Below are 19,763 nucleotides of genomic sequence, written 5' to 3'. Positions count from 1 at the left end.
CGTGAGATGATGGGAAACACGCCTGCAGCCCACTGATGCACTCCCAGGAGGATGGGTTGTTTTTCCACAGCAGCAGCAGTGGCAAAAGAAAACAAAACAGAAACAACTAAAATCGGGTTTTATTAGCTGAAAGGAAATGTTATCTTCCCTGTTGCTTCAGCAGCCTAAGGAGAAGCATGCAGTTTTTGTCAATATGCCCAAGGAACATTTAAGGCTTTCAACATCAATGTGTCATTTCCCATAACAGCCCATCACGGGGGCAAGTCCAACAAACAAGCCTTCATGGCCATAATACATGTCTCAGTGCATTTTGCTGTCTCCGATACAGCTCCCCAGGCTGCTTGCTCAGGCTCCAGGCTGCTGTCTGGAGCCTGTGAACGAGCAGTGGCTGGGACCATCTCAGCAATGGCAATCCCAAGGCTGCTGCTAATAAGACAAGTCCATGCACATCACCTTCAGAGCTGCATTCCCCTCGCCAGAGCCAGGCTGCGATGCTCACCTTAAATCCTGCGTCCCACCCACCAAAGGGCGGTGGGTCAGGGTAGGCGAGCCCACACCACCGTGGAGGCAACCTGGCCAGAGGCTGCTGTGAGCAGCTGGAGCTGCTGAGGGGACACCAGGGGACAAGGACCTGCACACTTGTGGGTAAGGAGTTAATGGGTAAATGCCAGTAGATGGCACTCAGGAAGATGAAGCCATCCATGGTCCTGGGGCTTGGAAACTTACTGTTTGGCACTACCAACAGTTCCTTTATTACAGCTCTTTATGTCAGTTCTTACAAAGGGTTTTTTTACCTGGATTCTGCCTTAAGCCACGGCCCAGCACCTCTCTGAGAAATTGTAACGGGACTTTGACCAACGTGCCAAGGCCAAAATAGTATCTGCTATCTGAAATACAGGCATTTCCCCAAGTAATCAAAATACCACTGCATTTCTTTGTTGAGACAGAAGGGTTTTTTTCATGCTAAGGATTTTGCTGGTTTTCAGCTAACATTGTAAGACCAGATTTGGCTCAGGCTCCCACACTTGTACATTGTGTTTTTTGAGAATCAGCAAGGTTCAAACTATGAGGCATGTGCACAGGGGTGATGACGCTACTGCAGTGTGTTGCTCTAAGAGGCTTTGGAGCAGCACATCAAGGGTCAATGTGCTCTTGTGTAACTCAGTGGTCCTGAGGCCACCCTGAGTGATCCTGGGGATGGAGCGACAATGTGAGGGACCAGACCCTGGTCTCAGCTGGGCCAAGCAAACCAACTTCATCAAAACTACACCTGCTCCAGCCCTACCTGAATATGGACCAGAACTATTCATAATCCAGCTGGCAGCTTTGTCTCTGAGGCCAGGGGCAGCATACTGGAAATATGCGACTTCTCTATAATGAGTTTGGCAAACAAGGTAATTGCATGCCAGTCCTGCAGGTTTCATTAGTCTGTCTCTGTCCATGGCAGGCTGATCTGCCTCTGTCCTCTGAAGTGGATGCACGCCAGCACCATCCATCTCTCACTGTTCTCTTGGCTGCAGAGTCCAGTTTTTTAATAGGCACGGCCTGAACAGATTCAATAGGTGCCTGGTGGAGGGAGTGAATCTGCATCTCTGAACATCCTGAAGGATGGCTGAGCATTAGGCAGTCCCATAAATGAGTGTCTTTCTAAGGTCAGAGGATGGAGAGGCATGATATCACCATGACAGATTGAGAGAGAGAGAGAAAGAGATATATCATTAATATGGTATCCATTTAATCCCCAAATATTCTTCACATCTTAAAATAAGATGCCTGGAAGGAAGTCCCTGCTGCCCTGAAAGCAGAGCTTAGCAGGGTTCATGTTTGTGTGTCTTCAGGAAGACAGTGAGTTTGTTCAGACCCGGGTGGCAGAGTGATGGAGGTAGCCAGAACACACAGTTCTTCATTAAATTGTGATGAGTTGATGAGTTAATGAATTACAGGGGCCTTTCCTGCAGATCAGCCTGGAATTGGTATTTGGACAGCCAAGGATATGCTTTCAAAGTTCTTGCATTTAATTTTTTTTTTTTGCATCTGAGATTCGTGATCAGGGTTTTATTCTCATAAACAGTTTCTACAGCTTTAAAATGCTTTCGTATCTATTCTCCCTAATTTCTACTCATACCATGAAGACTCAGCATACACATTAACCAAAGCTTTGGTGGACATCAAGAATTCAGGGACTTCCTGTGGGGAAAAAAAAAAAAAAGGCAAGAAATCAACTCTAAAATAAAATAAAAACAAAAACAAAACCAGAAGATGAAAGAAAAAGAATCCAGGTGGTAGGGATTAATCTGATTTCATGTAAACTTTCCCAAAATGGAGAATATACTTCAAAAGTCAAACACAGAGCCCTATTTCATGTTCTCTACAGTAATCTTTAGAGTTCAAAACACTCATCTGTTCATCCCTCCACGTCCCCTCACAGTGGCGTTTGCAAATGGCACAAACATTTGACTATGATCTGTGCTCTCCCTAATGCAGCCGAGCCTGTGCGCGCCTTGTAACAATTTTCTCTGGAGCAAGTTCAAGCACAATTTGCTCATGCTGGTATCTATCTGTCATCGGATGTGTCAGCCGAATCTCTCTCAGCTCGAGTGGGGAGGAAGGAGACAAAAGGTCACCTTCTACATACGGTACGTTCTCCAGGAGGCAGGAGGAAGGAGGAGGAAAACTAAATTTTCATCTACCTGACAGGAATTGAATGCTTTTTTCTCTTTCCCTTTGCAATTCATTCCCCATGCTAGCAGTGCAGCTCAGTGCCTCTGGTAGCAGATAGATGTGCTTAGGACAGATGAAAATGAACCAGATCCATTGGAAAGCTGGGAGTGTTGCTGCTGCCGAACGGTAGCTCTGAAGGTTGTGATGCCTTTCCTTAGAGGAAGGATTGCTCACCAGCAATTGAACACCAACAGTGGCTTAACTCTCCAAGGCTGCACTCTGCACTGAAACTAGATCTGGTTGATACAACCAAGGTGCTTTCGGGAGCCAGCATGAGGCACTTGGGTTCATGACACTTGGGTTCAGCCCCAGCTGAACTCACACTGCGTTGCTTGGGAGTTCATTCTCCTGTGGGAGATGCAAGCAAGGAAGATGATTTCAAGCACAGTTCTGCACTGAAAAGGGGTTAATGAAGAAACAACACCTTCCTACTCCTTGTGTGTACTCAGAACTGCATCTGATTACTGGCTGCACATGACATGGGGACCGTGACCCTGGCCCACCCCACCACAAGCTGGCATGGCTTCCATAGAGTGTGCCAACAGGAGACATACTCACTGGGAAGAAGAAGAACTTCATAGCCTGAGCTTTAACCTGCATTAGACACTTAGCTCAGATATGGGCAGTTACCTACAGCAACTCAACAATTAGGAACCTAAGCTCCCCAAAACAGCAATTCTGAGCATATTGATCGGGTGACTAAAGCAGATCATGCTGCTCCAATTAGGCAATGGGATGTCTGGATGCTGCTGCATGCAGGGTGGTGACAACCCTGGTGGTTGCTGGAGAGCACCAGCCCAACTCACAGGTCCCTGGCAGGCTGACACAGAACAGGGCAGATGCGATTTGGAAACCACTGCAAAACTCCAATCCCACCAAGCACCAACGTATCTCCTGATATTGGGCAAGGGCTTGCTATGCTCCAAGAAAGCCATGGTCCAAGGCATATCATGGAGCGTGAAACTCAGGTTACCCAGATCCACTTGCTTAGGGAAAAGCTTGGATTAGAAAACACAGCAGAGGGAAACACGACATGTAGTGTGGTGTGGTGTGACCACTGCCCACACAAGAGCCAACCTCTGTCCCATTGTACACAGGGCAAGACTGCTCTGGCTTGGGAGGAAGACAGAAAAGTGGCTGGAGTGGGGAGAGAAGCCAGAGCATCCATCTCCATTGAAAAAGGATCTTATCTTTACTGCAGATAGAACCACAATGACTTTTTTATCCTTGAGGTTTATTTTGTTAGTGTTTCTGTATCTGACACCAGTCAAAAGGGATTCTGGGAAAAAAATATAAATGGTACTTTTAGTGTTTTATAAAAGGAGATATATGATCTCAGTCATTCAGTGAGAGCAGAAGACTTACGGGATGGTAAGGAATAGAAAAGAGACTGGAGATTTATTTCCCATTAGAGTGCATCAGATGGGGAGGAAGGGGGCACAGACAAAACTGAGTGATTTGATGTGAAACCAGAGCCAAAATGTAGAAAAGGCAAAAATCAAATCGAGACAGGCTGAAAGTTTTCCAGTGAAATGTTTCCCTCCCCCAAGAAAAGAGGTATTTTCTACAAAAGGACATGTTCAGGGACAGTCCCCAGTTTTCATGAAATTGTTGTTATTTTTCAGTTTGCATTGAGTAACCAAGCCAAAAAGGATTAGCACCACCAGAAAAAGAAGTTAGGTTGCAGCAGACTTATTTCCATTGAAAACGTAGGTGAAAGCAAAGGCTTATGTGCAATTCTTCCATCAATAAAATCTAATTTTCCAACCATTTTTAAGGCTGAAGTGAAAAAAAGAGTTAAGGAAAAACATTCTCAGGGAAATGAGCTAGATGCTATTGACAGTAAATCTACAGAAACTTTCACCAATCTGGCTGCTGTTGTTACCTGTCAATCTCTCAGAACCTCCATGTGAAGGATAGGCATGTCCTGGAGGATAGCCTGCTGCTTGCAACAGGGATAGGCTTATACACCCAAATAAACGCATTTTCTTTTTCCCTGGCCATATCTCTTCATCTAATAAAAGGTTTTATCTCCCCCTACAAACCTTGTCTTACTATAACACTTAACCCTCACTAGCTACACACATGCAAAATAACCAAGCCTATTTCAGAGAATGGGAGAGGACTGTGACATATTGAGCCAGCACAGTCAGTCTTGCAGAGGAATGCATCTTAGCTGGGTCAGTAAAGAAAGATTCCTGCCCTGCCTGCCAGGAGGGCAGGCCAACGGGGGACCCATTACTCAATCCCACTCCACTTTGATGTTTATTTTGCTGTGCCTCTAACCGTGCTCCCCAAGCATCTCATCTCTCCTTATTGCATCCATGATGCTTCCTGTTGCCCTGTTAGATGTTTTCAAAGTCACTAAAATAGGATAATACAGACAAACACCCACACGATACAAATTTAGTAACATGAATTGGAGAAGAGAGAAAATTTTAAGTGCCGGCTGTTACAAGCACACAGCAACAATTGGTGCAAACTGTACATTTTGCAGTATGTGTTAGTGTGCAGAGACCCAGGCACAGATTTTTAGCAGCAGCAGTAGCTGTGATGAAGCTGGTTTGTAACAACCAGCATAAAGTAATGCAGCAATGAAAACACCAAACTATTTTACTGTGCAGCCAAACTAAATGCCTTTTGGTCCTTCATGCATGAGTCTTATATGTGTAAGTTTCTCACACTAAAAGAAAGAAAAGCATCCTTACACTTTAGCAAGAAGAGTGATTCAGATAGCCCCAGGCAACAAAGATCTGAGCCAATAAAGAACAACAGCATTTGACTGCCTTTGAAAAAGTATTTGCTGATTTTTTTTCGTGTGCAACATTGCCTTAGGCTACCAAAGACATGGAGGTTAATGGCAGGTCACTAGGAAGATGTTATTGTGTTATTTCTTTTCAACATGCCTTCCTCCCCTTTTCCAGATGTGTAGGGCCAAATGGGAGATGGACTGGCAGTGGAAGCCTCAATCCACACTCTAAGCAGAGGTCAGCCCAGTCCTGGGTCTGAGCTTTGGGACTGGAACCTCCTCTATTACTCCAAGAGTGAAATGCAGCATTGCTTTTGTAGAGACTGTTCTAATGCAGTTTTCAAAAGCAGATGTGCACAGAAATAAAAGCCAGACATCCATCAGCTCCACGTGACTAACTCAGAAACCCAGCACATATGTTGGAAATCTGGTAAAGAAAGGGTGGGGAACAAATACCTTAAGAGTTCCCATTATTCAAGTATCTCTGAAATAAACCTCTCTGATGGGCAGAGTACCTTGGAGGAGTCCCTAGCTGCTTTGGACCTGGCAGCAGCAAATATTTTCTATCCAAAGTAAAAATAGTGCATGGAGAAGATAGTCAGTGAAAACAGGTGGAAAAGACAGTGAAAACCAGAAAAGTAACTGAAGAATCATAGAGTGAACTCCTGGCCTAAGTCAATAGCAAAAAACTCCCACTGGTTTCCATAGGTTCATGTAAGTTCTCCTTTCATTAGTAAAACATCCAGACAAAACCAGAAATTTTTATCAGGAAGGATTACATTCACACTGTCCATCATTCCTTCTGCAGTTCCATCACCATGGTAAGAGATCAGGTAAGGTCCCCCATCCTGCCAATAGCACTGCTCTGATGTGGAAGAGGCTATGGCCTTTTGACCTTCTCTACTGATTATAAGATAAGATACAGGGCCTTTTCATCTCCTGCTTAAGCAGGATTTCTAACATGTCTTTCAGAATGAGGAGAGAAGCATAAAAAAACTCTGTCTCACAAGCATGATGTTTTTTAATGAATGCTTCCTAACAAACTGATGAGATGGGATGGAGAGAACAATCTCTCTCTAGCCTGCACATGAAAGCGTGCCTCTGCTCCCCTCTGACACAGCCTCCACAGGCTGCTGGAACATCCAGGGAGCAAGCCTCATCCATGACCATCACCCAGAAGTCCCAGGCTGAAATGAGATAAACTGACCTGCCACTTAGCAGTGGTAGATGACTTCCCCAGAGCTTCCTTCCAGCTCTGTAAATCAGTCATACCAAGCAGAGGTTGGCTGGAGGGTGCCTCATCCCTTCCCAGACTCACAGCCCTGCCCTCCTCTTCCAAAGCCATTTATTTGGAAAGGGCAAAGAGAGGTCCAAGCAAAGCTATGACTAATGCCTAGCTAATTCTCAGAAGAGAAGGCAAACCAGCTCCCAAGGAAACAGTCTCTTATGCTTTCCTGACCCAGGCTGTGAGAGTTTAAGAAAGAGCTTGCTCTTACCAGTAAAAATAAATGGTTTCCTCATCAGAGACTACAGAGGGCAGCTCTCCTGTCTGTGTTACATCTGCAGGGCCGGTGGTGCAAGGCCAGATGTCAAGACGTTGAGTACCCGAAGACCTGCAGCAGTGCACCACAGGGATTAACGTAGGTGCAGTCCAGAGGAAAAATTTAGTGTGTCTCTTGTCCTAACCTTTTTAGGTGTTAAGTGCTGAAGTCATTGCTTGGTTTTCATTGTCACAACCACACAAAACTTACCTTCACTTTCCCTGAGTAGTTGTTTCCTACTTTGGGTTTGAACACCAGAACACGTATAGTCCTCACTGCAATGTTCGTCATGTTCATAGGTGTGAAACAGCCCCCAGCTTCTATACACACCTTCAGTGGAAGCTGCTCTTCACTTAAGCCTAGGAAGCAGGTTCTGAGAGTAGCAAACAAACAGCAAATACAGCATTGCTTAATAAATGAAAAATACAGTACACATGAGCTATTTGCAATACAAAGCAATAAGGCTCAATGAAGTTGAGGAAATATCTATTAAAATGAAGAAAAATTCAAATTACAAATTTTTTCCTTCTCAAATGTGTATGTTTTAATTAAGTATTTTTAGTGCTTTATATTCCTACATTACCAGCTAATTTGTAAATTCCAGCATCTTTGCATACTTTTTAAGCTACATTTGTTCTACTGACAATTAGTACTTTATTCAACTAATATTTTTACATTCACCAAAGAGGTATAAAATCTTTTATCTCTGAAAAAAAAAATATTCTTTTAATGATGTCCAATGTTCTGCTGCAGGCAATATTTTGCAGGTGTACATGGGAGTTGGGAAACAATTACACAGAGCTGGAACTCCCAATGCTCTTTCTCCGTTTGGAGGAAAGGAAGATTCTAGCACTCAGTAACTTGTCTTTAGGAAGAACAATGTTGCACAAAAATAACTGCAGTTAATGCAGTTACTATTGTGCAATTTGCCCATATGAACTTATCTAAGTTGTCTCTTTCTAAAGAAATATAAAATCTCTCGTTCCATCAGTTCACTCTAGCCAGTGTGCAGGAACACTAAAGAACCTGCCTCTAGCACCTAATCCTAGAGGGTAACTTCTCCCTTGGAGAAGGTGATGTATCCAAACAGCTTTCTGTGACAGGCAGTATCCACTGAAGGGCCCCTGCAAAAAAGAACATGGAAGCTGATGTGAACCTCACTCTTTCCATGCAGGTTTCACTCTTCTGCAGGGGTTGATTTCAAGGAGTTTACAAGCTTGAGGGTGTGAGCAGAGTGTCTCTGTAGCATACCTTTGCAAAGCAGAACTGCAAAAGCTCGGTAAGTCTGAACTGCAGAAGGAATTCAGGTTTGAGCATGTCAGCAAGGAACAGAAGGACCTGAGAGCACAAACTACACACTAAGTAACCCATGGCTTTCTATACAAAAAAGGGGAAGTTCATGGGGTAAAATATCACAAGGAAGGAAACTATTTTAACCATATAAATGGCAAGCATATTTAAAAAAACCCAGGTTTTAGTTTAGCAGAAGTAGCTTCTGACCTAGGAATACTTTGCTGGTACAGAGGGAACCCAGTATCCAACTTTGCTTTCATGATGCTGTGCCAACACAGCCCATTATGCAAGAGAGGACTTTCAAATTCTTATTTAATAAAAGAGGTCAAACTGAGCTCAAACAGTCTCTTGTTGAAATGCAGCTTAATGTGGATTTGACTAACTGTCATGGCTCAGTGCCAGTCAGCAACTTCAGAGAGGTTTCTGAGAAAGGTTCTTCAACCTTCCTTTGCTTCAGTCTTCCTTTTTCAGTGAAAGAGGGTAAAGCAATGAGAATGAGAGGTCTTCATAAAGGAAAAAATTACAAGGTCTTGCTGTGGAAAAACCATAACTAGCACATCAAGATATCCATGCCAGACAATGTGTCTGCTGGTTTTGCTGCTGGACTACATCTTACCTTAAGGGAAGCAAAGAGAATTGTCATCTGTAGGTGAGACGAACAGAAAGATGAAGCCATGAGTGCTGCTGAGATGAATGTGTCACATCAAAAGTTCATTTCAAGCACAGGTTAGGATCAACTGGAGGATGACACAGTGGCAAAATCTTTTATTTATCCTAATTTCATGGCTAGATCTGTGTAAGAATGAGGACAACAATTTTGAAAAGTTTCACCACAACTGTGTTTCTTTATTTTGTTGCATTTTTTTCTTAAGCTTAAAACTTGATGTATTCAATCAATTCTACTCCTTCTGTTACATTGTGGATTAGTTAATTGCAGAAGCAAAAAAGGGTGCCTGATTTATTATGTACAGAGCTTCGGAAAACTACAAAAAGCAGAAACCTAGACAAGTCATCCAGCTCCTCACTAATGGCCTTCAGCAATGAGGAAATGAGACTAACTGTAGTAAAAATGCAAATAAAAAGCAACATATGAATTCAGGCCTCTGTCTTCATTACAGAATCAATAAGAAACACACTAATTCAGGCAGCCAAAAGTTTAAAGCCAAAAAAAGGAGAACAAACCCCAGTCTTTCAAATCTGTAGCCCTGGAAGCAAGGAAATATTGCCAAATTCCTAACTGCTTGTATAGCAATTTATACCTCCCATCGCCCCATGTGGGCTTTAGTAGCCTATGTCAACAGTTGAGGGACAAGTCTCCAGAAAAGAAAGGCCAGTCTTCCTCTGGGGTCAGGAGGAGCCTCTCTTGAAGTCTCTTCCATGATGAGAGCGTGAAATTGTCAAGAACTATTGAACTGAACTTGAACAAAATTTAAACTGGAATTTCTGACCAGCCCCAAAATCCTTGCCTCTTCCCAGATCTTTCTCTTGCAGGCACAATGCCTGTCCTGCTGCAAGAAGGGCTCAAGCACAGTGGCAACACCTGCTCTAAGGGCTTTTCAGTCATGCTAAGGAGCAAGACTGATCAGCAGCTGCATGAGAAATCCTCTTCAAGGGTAAGTTTCAGTCACCCAATCTATTCTGGATAAAATGTAAGAACTTGAAACATTCGACTGTGATACCAGTTGCTTTTGAGGAATCTATTACACAACCATCAGCTCATGACAACTCTTGGCTTTTAAACACTGAACCAGTGACACGGAGGAGAAAGTTCTACATGCAGCTACCTAACCTCAAAGTCCCTTCATGGTAAAGCATCTGATAAAGCAGTGAGCCTGTGCAAACTAAATTTAGTGCTGAAAAAATGGAGCTCAAACACGTACAGAACTTTCACTCACTGTGTGTGCATGTGTATGTGTATGAATCAAATTTCTACATTGCACTTTGCCAATTAGTACCTCCAGATAAAACACACCAGGGAGAGACTTACAATTTCAAACATTTTGTGTGCTCTCCTGCCCTGATAGACATCGTAGCACTTTACTACTGTTTTACATGTCCAAATATTTGCCTGGATAAATAGATTTAGAATAGTTTGAATAAGCTGCACTTTCTCTTAGGAAGCTGGATGAGTCACATCGGAAAAAAACATTCTGGAAAAGATCTACGGCACAACTACAGACAGAAAAATTAAAGGAGAAGTTGGCACCAAACAATGCATCAAGGGTGGAAATGTCCAGACTATGTGAAACGTGAGTAGCCTATAGATTTAAAGAAAATTTGCCGAGGGAAGCATTTCCCCAATGTCAATCTTTATGAAAACTCTTTGTAAAACAATCAATTGGATATATACTTTTTTAAAACATAAAATACATACTTTCTTTTTTTTTTGTAACATGAAAGTCACAGCAATTAAGCTCACCAGGAGCAGAACTCCTCAAGGTGGTTATATACACAGCTGAACTAACTGGACTGTGTTAGGACTGGATACTGTCCTAACACAACCTGTAAGCTCAAAAGGTACTAACCAGTGGGAAAGACTTGCCAAACCATAGTTAGAGCTAGACCTTTTCTACCCAGCAAGAGTCTCAGAAATGCCAAGGAGTCACTCCTTAAAGCTGTCTGCTTGGCTGGACTGCCATGGTGCTACAGGTCCCAGGTCCCTTGTAAGAGAGTCCATGCAGCAAGGTGGCCTTAGCCCTGGACCTAGAACTTGCCATGAAAAGGAAAAGAAATTGAGAGGGGTTCGAGTGGAAACCTGCCCAGTGTGCTGGAAACACCCCTAGAAACATGACACAAATATCTGAGATGCAATGAAAACAGTATTTTTCACTCTTGTTACTCTGCTCATACCACAAGGAAGCGAAGGACCAAAATAACACATGCACCATAAGAGAGGGCTTGAGTTATAATTTTGTGTCTCTCAGGACACAGCGAGAGCCCTCACATGCTTCAGAAATCCAAGTGGAGATCTAGCAGGTTATGTAGATCAATTGCAGGCATAGAATTAGGGAAGCAAAAAGTGATATTCCCACCATTAAATATAGGTTTGGAGCCTTAATAAAGCACAAAGTAAATGAAATGAGAAGCATTTAAATTGAAATTATTATGCGCTGTAACAACTGCCAGAAATTATATGCTAATGTCATTCTCTTGCTTTTATTCCTCTCCAGTTCAGCAACAACCCACTCGCCTCAGTCTCTTCCTGCATCTGCAACTGCTCCTGTCTCACAGATTTGATAACAGTCTCTCTTTAGACAGTGGGCCCTCCTCCATCAAAATGCAACATCCTCCCCCAAAATGCCCCAAACCCAACAATTTCACCATGGATCCAGCAACCTCTCTCCTTGAAAGCCCCCCAGCATTAAGACCCTTGAGATCCTGCTCATATAATTTCTTTCCTACCAGTGGTAAATCTGCTGCTAGAAGGATCCACTTAGGCATTCAAGCTTTCTCAGCCTTGTATTTCACTTCTGTATACAGGAAATAGTAAAAAATCAATTAAGACTATTACATTTTCCCTCCTTCCTGATTTGCTTCATTTAAAAGTAAGAAACAGTCCAAGGTTGGCCAACTGGAAACTTGCAGCATGGCAACTTCCACCGCTTTCCTGCCTCTGGGAACACAGAGGAATAAACCCAAATCTTCTTTCCTCCTGATCTTCAGCTTCTGGCTTGGAATTACACGTGCATTGTGCAGTCAACCCACTTTCTGTTACCTGCACTCACACCTCTAATTAAACAGAAGATAATTTCAGCCTTTGGCTGGTTCCTTCTACGTGGGGACTCCAAGCCTACGTTATTCCTTCTGCTCTGTCCAATCTGCAGTTTGACACACCACCATGGGCAGGAGGGTTGTGTGGGCAAAACCTCATCCTCCAGCGATGCTGGTCCTGTTTGGCAACCCCTGTGTCATCCCCAGACAACCAAGTAGCGTCTCAGTGATGTTGCTTCCTATACAACAGAGGGCGTTGAGAGATTACAGAATTGTTTTGGGTTTGTGTGGCTGGGTTTTGGTAGCAGGGCAGGGGCTGCATGAGTGGCTCCTGTGAGAAGCTGCTAGAAGCTTCCCCGGCTCCAAGTCAGACCCACCTCCGGCCAAGGCCGAGCTCATCAGCGATGGTGGTAGTGCCTCTGGGAGAACATATTTAAGAAGGGGAACCTGCAGCGGGGAGGAGATTGGAATGTGAGAGGAACACCTCTGCAGATACCGAGGTCAATGACGAAGGAGGGGAGGAGGTGCGCTGGAGGAGGTGGATGCCCCTGCAGCCCGTGGTGAGATGGCAGGCTGTCCCCCCCCAGCCCGTGGAGGTGAGCAGGGGAGCAGATGTCCACCTGCAGCCCGGGGAGGAGCCCACGCCGGAGCAGGGGGATGCCCCCCAAGATGGCCGTGACACCATGGGAAAGCCCGTGCTGGAGCAGTCTGTGACTGAAGGACTGCAGCCCGTGGGAAGGACCCATGCCAGAGAAGTTCATGGAGAGCTGTCTCCCATGGGAGGGACCCCACGGTGGAGCAGGGGACGAGTGAGGAGTCCTCCCCCTGAGGAGGAAGGAGCGGCAGAGACAACGTGTGGTGAGCTGACCCCAACCCCCATTCCCCATCCCCCTGCACTGTGGGGGGGAGGAGGGAGAGAGAACTGGGAGTGGGGTTGAGCTGGGAAGGAGGGAGGGGTGAGGGAAGGTGTTCTAAGGTTTGGTTTTACTTCTTATTATCCTGTTTTTATTTGATTTGTAGTAAATTAAATTGATTTTGTTTCTTCCCCAAGTCGAGCCTGTTTTGCCCATGACCATAAGTGGTGAGTGATCCCTCCCTGTCCTTGTCTCAACCCATGAGCTTTTCTTTATATTGTCTCCTTCCCATCCCACTGGGGCGGGGAAGGAGTGAGTGAGCGGCTGCGTGGTGCTTTGTTACCAGCTGGACTTAAACTACGACAAGAATAAAAACTGGAACTGCAACCAAAGGGAAGAGTTGCCTGGGGAAAGGGAGTGGAAACCAATCCTGTGGGACTGTTAGGACCTAGAAGCTATCTAGAACTAGAAATAAATACTATAAGGGTGTCCTGCAACCCACATACAAGTGCACTGTGCTCTTCTCAGCCACAGGTAACGGTCCTGAACCGCCTCTGCAACCATAGGTAACTTTGATCTTCTTACCTATGGGAACAGCTGATGTTCTCCAGTCACCGTGGGTATTGGCACCCAAAATCAGACCATGGCAGAGGTTCACTCACATCAGTAGCAATAAGCATGAAAATGGTGTTATATGACGCAAAGAAACTGTGGAGAGACGAGGAAAAAAAAAAAAAAACAAAACCAAAAAAACCCAAACAAAAACCCACAACCCCCCCCCCAAAAAAACCCAAAAATCATTTACAGGGGAACACAGGACCAAGGTGAAAATCAGAAAGCCACAAGATCACAGGCAATTATGGGTGACTTTCTTGGCAATCACAACTTGCAAATCAAGTCCACCTCCTGCCCCGGTGGCTGGTTGCCAGGAACAAGTTAATTAACCATCACTAAGAAATGCACGTCTAGTCTAGACTTTAACAGTGCTACTAATGCTGGCTCCACCTCCTCTTGGCAGCTTCCCCTGACTGACCTCCTGTGATTGCCCACGGGCCAAACTCATCCTTGGGGAAAGTCTTTTTTTCTTTAGCTTGCACCAGGAATTAGTTTAGCCCTGAAAGTATGCCCTGGCATTTTCCCCATAACCTAAAGGAAATAATAAAATCTTTCTTTGTTTTTTTTTAACCTTCCCTCAACATCATCGATCTTCCCTGTCTTCCTCCAATCCCCTTCACACCAGAGGCTTACAGCTCCTTGTCACTTTCAGCTGGTATTTGCAAGCATTTATTTTATTTTACATGTTGCTCATTGAACTTTTTCCAGTTCGTGTGTCTTATTTTAAAACTACAATTCACAAAATAGTCTAATTCTCCAAATGGTGCTGAACTGAGTGGAATAATTACCTTACTTGTTTTAGGCCTCTGCTGGAGTCCAGAATTATATACTCAGAAAATTATGATTGTTTTATCTTCTTTTTTTTTTAGTTTCATAAGATGTGTGAAAGACAGTTTTTATAAAGGACATAAAACCAGCCAAAACTATAATTACCACAGACAGAAAAGAATTCAGAGAAAAGATGATTTTATGATTAAGGCATTGGAGTAGAAAGTCAGAAATTTAGATTCTTTTTGTGGCTCTGCCAAAAACTCTCTATAACCTTTGCCGAGTGAGTTAATCCTTCTGTGCCTCAAATAAAATACTCTGGCACTTCCCTGTTTTATGATGGCTGCTGCAAAAACACATTCATTCACATCTGCGAGATGTTCAAATACACCAATAGTCAGAGAACCACAATGACTGGGATGGTTACAATCATCTGGCTGTATTTAATCATCTCTTGTCAAAAGCATATGCATCTTTAATCACAAGCACATGGGTTATAGCAGCATCACTCTTGAGAAACAAGCACCGTACTAAAAGAAAAAAAACAAGAGCAAAAATTCCATGTTCCTAACAGAAAATATTTTGCAAAGCAGGGCAGCAAATGTCTAAATGTATATCTGAAGCTTAGCATTTCCCCATTCCTATTCCCCCAAAACAGGGACAGTCTCAGGTCTCTTACTAAAAAAGCCTGACCAAAAAGTGAATTCATATTCCACTGGAGATGTGTGAAGTCAACAGCAATTATGGCAACTCCCAGACTTCCATCTTGATACCAAGGAAAAGTACACAAAAGAAACGTTACCAAAGGCATACACGTAGTTTTGAAAATAACCTTAGAAACAGGATGCCAGAGGAGTCAGGGGGATTAGTTGCATACATTTCCAGGACATGAAGAGGACACTGAACTTTCAGAGTGAATTCCATTTAGAAACACTGAGATCGAGCAACAACTGAAATGAGAAAGTGAGAAAGTGAAGCCTCTGCAAGCTAAAGCAACACAGCAAGCGAGGGTCACTGCAGGCACCTGTGAAGGCAGTTGCCTTCACCCAGCACTTCAGTGCCTTGCTGGCAGCTTTGGGCAGAAACTAAGGCAGATCCAGAAGGTCTTTTATCTGATGCTGCCGCTATGAACCATGTTCTCATCATGCGCTTGTATAGAAACTGCTGCCACCATGCTCTGCCCACCCTGGGCACCCTGCCTGGGGGAAGAGGCAAGCTCATGGGTGTCTACCTTCTTCTCTCTTCCTCCCCAAGCACCAAAGACTAGGAAGGCTGCTATGTCAAACTATCCCTCCTTCCTTTTTCATTGCTTTAATAAATTAAGCTGAGCAACAATAGAGATGAGAGAAAGCAGGACAATGTGGTAAATGTAGCAGAAAGAAATTTGAATTGTAATGAGGAGAGCTAATCAGGAAAAGAATGGACTATAGAAAAAGCACTAATGAGTTTCTAAATAAATTCAAAAGGTTAATATTGTTCTATCTAACAAATACGAGAAGAATCCTAATGTGAAATTAAAGGGCTCACTCCAATGCCCTTGTGGCCATATGTTAAAGCCATACTGCCCACCCACTCCATTTACCTGTCCAGCCACCACAGCCTTCTGCTGCCTCTCATAGATGGCTATTGCAAATGGGATCTCTTCAGCTCAGCCAGGTGTCTCAATCTCTTTTGTTTCTGTACTTCAAATGCTTGATCCAATAAGTCAATGGACAGACTCTCTTTGACTTACAGAGTTTGCATCAAGATTTTTGTGACTCATTTCTGTTAACATTAACAAATCAGTAATCAAAATACAGTTTTCAAACCATGAGGGATGTGTGCATGTTTGTGAAGTGCCAGACGATGCGGTTTTCAAGTACGCTTGTATTCACTTTTGTTATCATGTGGATTGCCAGGGTGAGTAAAAAACCCATGCAGGTTCACTGAGGAAGGGGCAAGTAAAAATAAAAGTTTATAACAATAAAAAGCTGGAGGGGTTTTGTTTGTTTGTTTTAATTTATATGATGTCAGTAGTTCAAAACATAAAGCTAAGACTTTCGATATATAATCAAAAATGAAAATATTCAGAGTCCTTTATGCATTCTATTACAAAACATGTAAAAATTGTATTTCAGCCAAAATATGGTATTTTTTTAGGTGAGAAAAGCAGCCCCTTTCAAGAAAAAAAAAAAATCCAATTCCCAGCAAAGTAATAGACTCACAGGCTTTTCATAAGAATAGAAGATCTGCTCAACTATTTTCTTGCTTGAAGGAAGGAAATGGTGCCATTATAATATTTTACCCTGAATATAAAAAAACTAGAATGACATCATTCTTCAGGGAGAAGTCTGAGTATATTTGTGTACATGGCTGTCCATCTGTCTTCTGAACTGCAAACAAAATCTAGAGGGAAGAGATGAGGGTAGCTGCACATTTATCTCCCCCCCTGGTCCCATGATGCCAGGAGATGAGTTAGGTGCAGTCCCAGAGCCATGTAACCTCATTACGATCCAACTTTACCCACACTAATAAATCTATCTGCACACATTACTGCGGGCATAGTCACACGCCAACGTGCCGGCACAGCCGGGGGACGTGCAATGACTCAGACCCCATCAGGTCTGCGCGGGGCAGAGCTGAGCGTGCCTGTGCCCCTCCGCCCTGCCTGAGGCAGCAGCCATGGTCAGACCCGATACATGGTCCCAATGGGCAGAGCTGCAACCATTCAAGCTCAACCATCAAAGGATCCCTCCGCTCCTATCGCTTACAGAAAATTAACAAAATTAAGATATGCACCTTTTTTCTTTCAGGCACGTGAATTATTCTACAGTTGGGGTAATACTCCCGTGCCAAGACTGACCATCCTATGTATTATTCACAGGAACCTTGCAAAATGCTGCTTAGCCACTCACCTGCCATGAATAATTTTGTTTGACAGGCAGGTTAAACACTTTAGCCTTCTAATCTTCCTCCTCCTCCTCGCAGAGAAGGTGGGCATTCGTGCATCGCACTGAGAGGCATCACAGTGAGGATGTTTAATAGAGGCTTCGGTGGAGTTCGACCCTGGGAGACAAAGACTGAAAGCAGAAAACCTTAGACACAAGAGACAGGAGGAGTGGGAAATGCATGGAGACAGAGACTTGACAGTCAAGACATGTAAACTCTTTGTGAGTAACCCTTTGAAAGCCAGTGGGAGACGTGCACTTACCCTCATGTCAGTTATGGAGAGCTCACCAGAGCTCCTCGGTGTTTCCAGCCCAACCTGCAAGGGAAATAAGGTGGAAAGCAGTGGAGCAGCTTGTGCTCCTGAGCCCAAGGTGGAATTCTCACCGGCTGAATGTTTCTGGCACTACTCTGTCTGTAAAAGCTTAAATGCAAAAATCTTTCTGAGACAAAGGGCACTGCAATGAAATTGCTAACTGTAAATAAACAAGACAGTTGCGCTGCTCATCATAACCCTAATGATCCTCTCTAAATCATGCAGGCCCATCACCTAGATCTATTGGCCACATTAGCAGACTGCTGAGTGTGGGAAATATGGAGAGGATAATTTTTAAAGGGTTTTGCGTGCTGCGCTCATTGGGAGCCCTTTGAGATGGAGTCTAAAGCAGATGGTGAAATGGGAAAATTATTCACGTTAATTCTTTAACAGCCTGAAATAAATAAAAAAAATTAATGAAATAATGAAAGCCCCATTCAGTCACACTTTTGCTTTTGCAGCAGTCATAAAAGCCCCAAGAGGAAGAACACAGCACTGCTGCATTCTGTACCACAAACCTGCTGCTAGTTAATTGGTTCAAAGACACAGGAACAGTAATATCCTGTAAAAAATTATAAGGTCTTCCCCATTCGTTAGCTATTGTTGAATGGCCTGATGAAAGAACAAACAAGCTGAAACAGCAAATAAACCTCACTGTACACGGTGCTGAATGCTGAAACCCTTCCAACTTTCCTTCACACACATTTTCTACAGAACAACAACTTTTGCTTTGAGCTTGTCATCCACTCTGCAAACTCTTACAATGAGACATCATTACTAGTCCTCCATTTTACAGACAGAGAAAGTGAGGCACTTCTTTCATCCAGAGGGGGAACAGCAAAGTCAGGACTACACCCTATGCCTAATCCAGCCCAAGACTGAGTTTTCCTACTCATTTTGCAGGAGGACCAGTTCCTCAGGTGACCTGGTGGATCAAACCATCAAGGTCTCCTGAGCTAAACAAACTGTGGCCCCTGCCACAGCAACACCAGGACTTGTTGCCTCTGAAGTTTTCCCTCACCCAGATGAGCCAAAGACCTGAGGAATGTGCCACAGGAAAACCCCACTCCCACAGTAGCAGGTTATACAAAATTTTACTTACCGTCTTAAATACAAGAAGCAAATAAAGAACATTGCAGAATTTGTAAGACAATTCTGTGTGAGAGCAGTACAAAGCTCTGTGAAACTCCTGAAAGCAAATGAGGGAAAATGTAAATGTTTCGTACTAAAAATGCTGAAGTTCACTTTTAAATCACTAACACCAAACTCACCTAATATTAAGATATAATATTTGCTAAATGGAAATCTCTGACTCGGTTTTTGCTCCTGACACTTCACAGCCCTGTTGCTTTCTGGCTATTTTATTTCCTACTAATTTTTGGCATGAGGAGTAAAACCTACCAAGGCTTACAACCGCTTGTAGCTCTAATCTGCGTTTCTCTAAGCTTCTGTCCATGATCCTGACGCTATTTTAGTTCTATCCTCTTCTCTGTAATGCACTACGGTGTGCAAAATGAGTTCAGCTCACACAGTGAGAGCTGCCATCAGCAGAGAGCTGTTTCATTAGTGTTTTTCCCATCAGGTTAGTGCTGGGATAAGCAGCCAGCTGTTTCGGTGAATAAACATATGTGGACCTACATCACCTGGACAGACTGCTCCGCTTCATTTCCCAGAGTCCAGCAACTGTGAGACAAAAGTTAACACAACTCCAGCACTGTCCACTGCCTGGATGGGCTTACCTCTGCAGCCCAGGCTTTGGGACAAGAGCCACCAGCAATGCCCTGAGCTGGGGGCAGGCTCTGGGAGCAGGTCCCTCTCGTCTGACCTCTCCCAGACCTCAAACATGTGAGTCAGTGACTATGGCTTGGGGAGATGCTACACATCAGCTTAGCTCTGGGGACTGCACTTCTGCTCTTAGTCCATGGTAGTGAGAGCAAGCACGACTCAGGAAGAGTCCATGCTGACAAAGCTAAGGCTCGATAGATGCATTTACTGCCGGTCGCACATAGCTCTCGCAGCTTGGCTCACTACAGTAAGGCCACACTTTTCCCACCCCCTTGTCAGTACTTAAAACACTGCTGCTTCCCCAGCTACAGCAACACGCTCAGAAAATCCTTCTTTCCAGTTTGAAACATCCCCTGGGCTGAGGCTTTCGTGCCCTGCTCCCAGAATGAGGGCATATGGGAGGAACTCTTCTCTGTGCTCCTCTTGTCTCTTCCCAGCATCAGCTGGAAGCTTGGAGCTCTGGAAAAAGCATGGCTTGGTAAGGG

At 43.9% G+C, this 19,763-nt stretch overlaps 1 long non-coding RNA gene across 3 annotated transcripts; it reads right to left on the bottom strand.

Annotated features, from left to right (window-relative positions):
• Positions 1 to 101: 101 nt before the first annotated feature.
• LOC115339775 lies at positions 102 to 18,751 on the bottom strand. Of its 3 annotated transcripts, XR_003922832.1 has the most exons (7): positions 18,596 to 18,751; positions 17,443 to 17,496; positions 17,147 to 17,311; positions 15,835 to 16,016; positions 8,921 to 9,096; positions 7,222 to 7,384; positions 102 to 2,187 (listed from the first exon to the last, which is right to left on the bottom strand). It is a non-coding gene; the product is annotated as an uncharacterized LOC115339775 (long non-coding RNA). The 3 variants fall into 3 exon arrangements; XR_003922831.1 differs by having other exon boundaries at positions 17,147 to 17,496; XR_003922833.1 differs by having other exon boundaries at positions 102 to 1,647; positions 17,147 to 17,496.
• Between the last annotated feature and the right edge of the window lie 1,012 nt (positions 18,752 to 19,763).

The sequence above is a fragment of the Aquila chrysaetos genome, chromosome 3 (assembly GCF_900496995.4).
Source record: "Aquila chrysaetos chrysaetos chromosome 3, bAquChr1.4, whole genome shotgun sequence".
Lineage (NCBI taxonomy): Eukaryota > Metazoa > Chordata > Aves > Accipitriformes > Accipitridae > Aquila > Aquila chrysaetos.
This window is presented reverse-complemented; position numbering and strand designations above follow the sequence as displayed.